Source organism: Marmota marmota, unplaced genomic scaffold, assembly GCF_001458135.2.
Source record: "Marmota marmota marmota unplaced genomic scaffold, marMar, whole genome shotgun sequence".
NCBI classification, from domain to species: Eukaryota; Metazoa; Chordata; class Mammalia; order Rodentia; family Sciuridae; genus Marmota; species Marmota marmota.
Genome location: NW_026000229.1, coordinates 10470523 through 10474606, shown reverse-complemented (window position 1 = coordinate 10474606; position 4084 = coordinate 10470523). Strand labels below are relative to the sequence as shown.

At 39.9% G+C, this 4084-nt stretch overlaps 1 protein-coding gene across 2 annotated transcripts in view; it reads left to right on the top strand.

The window, feature by feature from the left end:
* The window catches only part of Thsd4 (thrombospondin type 1 domain containing 4), a 610303-nt gene that overhangs the window by 546608 nt on the left and 59611 nt on the right, over window positions 1–4084 (top strand). The window lies entirely within an intron of this gene.

Sequence of the window (4084 nt, the reverse complement as noted above, 5' to 3'; positions counted from 1 at the left end):
GCAGCTGGTGGGAGGGGGGAGTTGGAGGTCAGGTGCCTTTACCTTTCCCCATGCCTCTATTCACGCTCACTCTGTTAATCACGCCCCCGAAAAGCCGGGGAGAGATTTTACGCGATTTCTCTGCTGTATGGGAGATGGTCTAAATGACACACACCTGTTCTATCGCTGAATGAGCTGCAATCTGTCGAAAACTGGCGATGGTGACATCAGCTCTCCAAGATGGTGGCCGCTGGCTTCCTCTGTCGGCTGTCCAGTGTGGAGGACAGAACTGGACCACTTCCTTCCCCCGTCTCAAACCCAGAACTCAGCCCAGAGCACAGTGAGGGCACAGCTGGCAGGAGCCCACAGTATCTGCAGCACTGTTTCTCTACGTTGCTAGCACGCCGTTTCCCAGCGTGCCGCAGTCTCTAGCAGCGGGGCAGGACGCCGAACAAGCAGCTTGAATCTCCAGGCGGACAGTTCACTCGTTGTTGAGCCCCAGTAACCGATCCTCGGGCGATGGAAATTTTTCCTCTAGGTTTCGGTGCACCCCAATTTTGCTGGAAATTCCTAACAAGATAGCTTTTGGCCATTCTAACTCATTATTCACCCACGCAGTGACGCGGTACATAGGGGTGATGCACTCCATTCGCCACCATCTTCCAAGCTCCTGTATGTTGTTCTTAGTGTTGGTAATATGTCAGTTTTCCCCCAAAAGTGATAATATGTTTAATTCAATCCAAATCAAAATCCCCACAGGATTTTTTAAAAATAACAACTAATTGATTCTAAAATATGTTAGAAAGTTAACAAAATTGCAATAGTCAATAATTTAGAAAAATAAGAACGAATTTGGGGACTCATACTTCTTGATTTGAAGACTGTTGTAAAGCTCCAGTAATCAAGAGAGTGTGTATTGGTCTAAGAACAGACACAAATCACTGGAACAAAATAGAGTCTAGAAATAGATCTGCACAGATATGGACAATTGAGTTTTTACTAAGTTAAGTGGATAATTCAGTGGAGAAGGAGTGAAGGTCATCTTTTAAACAAATGGCATTTTAACAATTGAATATCTATATGCAAAAATGTGAATCTCAATCTTTAACTCCCACCTTCACAGAAATGAAATTAAAATAAATCATAGAACAACATGTCAAAACTACTTGTAAAACTATAAAGAAAACAAGTTAAGCTCAAATTAAGTGAAGATTTCTTAGATGTGACACCCAAAACTAGATCCATAAAAAGAAGGTATTGATAAATCAGACTTCATCAAAATTAAAAATGTTTGCCTCTGTAAATGTTCTATATACAGGATATGTAAAGAAATTTTAAAGTTCAACAGTAAGAAAACAATACATTTAAAGCTTGGGGGAAAGGTTGTAAAAGGCACTTCACCAAAGAACTCTGCAGAGAGCACATAAGCACGGGAAAAGATTGTCAACATCGTTAGTTATTAAGGAAATGCAAACTAAAACCATGATGAGATTGAGCAGTACAACTATTAAAATGATCAAAAGCAAAAAAAATAAAAGCAACACTGTATAATATCTGACAGTATCAGGTGCTGGTGAAGATGGAAATTCTCACACTCTGATGACAGAAATGAAAACTGATGCAGCCAAGGCAGCCACTTTGGAAGAATTTGGCAGTTTCTTATTTTTTATTAACACATATTAATTATACACATTAATGGGGTTCAGTATGATATTTCCATACGTGCATACAACGTGCACTGATCAGATCCAACCACTTTTTACCCACCCTCCCCCAACACACACCCTTCCTAACTTCTACCAGTCACTATTCTACATTCAGGTTAACGTCTTTAGCTTCACTATGAAAGAAAACATGCTGTACCCGTCTTTCAGTCTGGCTTGTTTCTCTTAACATAATGTCCTCCGGTTCCATCCATTTTTCTGCAAGTGTTAGAATTTCATTCTTCTTTATGCATGACCAATACTCCTGTGTGTGTATATGCGCACGCACATACACACCAAATTTCCTTTATCCATTAATCTGTTGTTGGGCACCTAAGTGACCCCATATCTTAGCTATTGTGAACAGGATACAATGAACATGAATATGCAAGTGTCTGCTTTGTATTCTGGCTTCATTCCTTTTGGATATATACACAGAAGTGGGCTAGCTAGATCATGTGGTAGTTCCATTGTCGGTTTTTTTAGGAACCTCCTACTGTTCTCCATAGTGGCTATACTAATTTATATTGCAACAACAGTATATAATAGTTCCTTTTTCTTGACAATTTCACCAGCATGTGTTAATTTGTTTTTATAATGGCCATTCTAACTGGGGTAAGATGATGTCTCATTATAACATTGACTTGCATTTCCTTGATACCGAGTGGTATTGAGCATTTTCTTCATGTATTCATTGGCCATTTGTATTCCTTCTTTTGAGAAGTATCTATCAGATCATTTTCCCATTTTAATTAGAATATTTGGATGGGTTTTGTTGTTGTTAAGTTTTTTGATCAGTTTTGGGATATTAACCCTCTGTCACATCTGACTAGCAAAGATTTTCTCCTATTCTGTAGATTTTCTCCTCACTCTGATGCAAAAACTTTTGAGTTTGGTGTAACCCCACTTGTTAATTTGTGCTTTTGTTCCCTGTGCTTGGGTGTCCTATCCAGAATATCATTGCCTATACCAACGTCTTGAAGTGTTTCCCCTGTGTTTTCTAGTAGCTTCAGAGTTTCAGCTGTTACATGCAGGTCTTTGATCCATTTTGGTTGATTTTTGTACAAGGTGAGAGAGAGGGATCAAGCTTCAGTCTTCTACATGTGCATATCCACTTTTCCCTGCATCATGATTGAAGAAACTCTCCTTTCTCCATTGCATATTTTTGGTGCCTTTGTTGATAATCAGTTGGATATAGATGCATATGTTATTTCTAGGTTCTCTGTTCAGTTGTCTAGCCTATGACTCTTTCTGTGCTGTCTATGCTCTGTTTTGTATCTTGAAATCAGGTGCTATGGTGCCTCCAGCTTTGTTCTTTTTGGTCAAGCCCAATCTGCTATTCAGTATCTTTTGTGCTCCCATATGAATTTTAGAATTCTTTTCTAGTTCTGTGAAGAATGTCTTTAGTATTTTGATGGGGATTGCATTGTAATAAAGTTGCATGTATGCTTTTCATATTACCCAACAACCCCACTCCTTGGTATTTATCCTAGAGAAACAAAAACTACATTCACATAAAAATCTACCCATGAATGTTCAAAGCAGCTTTATTCTGTTGCACCAAAAGCTAGAAACAACCCACTATTCCTCAGCTGAATGAAGTGTGGCACATCCTTACAATGGAATACTATTCAACAATAAAAAAAATAAGTGTGGATTAATCTCAAATGCATTATGCTAAGTGAAAGAACACAGGCATCACTTTGTTGTGACATTCTGGAAAAGGCAAAGAGGTTTGGAGAAAAGAGGCTGCCAGGGAAGAAAAGTAGGGGAAGGGTTTAACTGCAAAGTGGTAACCCAAGAGAGTAACTCAGGGAGATGAGACTCATGAATTTTAAAACATCTCAAGTTCATATCTTTAAAAGTTGCATCACTTTTTGAACCAGCATAATGCTATGATCCTTGTTGAACCCTATGATGAATAACAAGGGAACCCAGATTTCTTGAGCCAAGGCAACCTGGGAAATTTAGCCAAAAAGGGTGAAGCAACTATAGCAAACAATGCCTGGAAAAGTCTTCATCCAAGATCCCATCCGCGAAACCTCTCACAGGGAAGGACAGCTCACCCAGTTCTTTGCCAAGCATTAAGTTTTCCCTATTCCAGGGCTGTGCAGTGGCCACACTCTGGCCCTTGGGAGCTGCCCTCATGAGCTGCCCAAGTCTCTCTTATTGCTCTCCTCAGGAGCTCCTAGTGTCCTCCCCAGGGCTCTAGCAGTTGCTATATTGAGGTCACTGAACCCAAACAGTCCTCCGCCTCCCCCATGTTGCTCCACTCCATGGCCATTGCTCTTGGGTTCTGTAAAGGAGATGCAGTCTGGCTCCATCATGATGCCATGATGGAGTGTCTCCCATCTAGCATGGAACTATGTCTTTTTTTTTTTTTTTTTTTTTTTTTTTTAAAA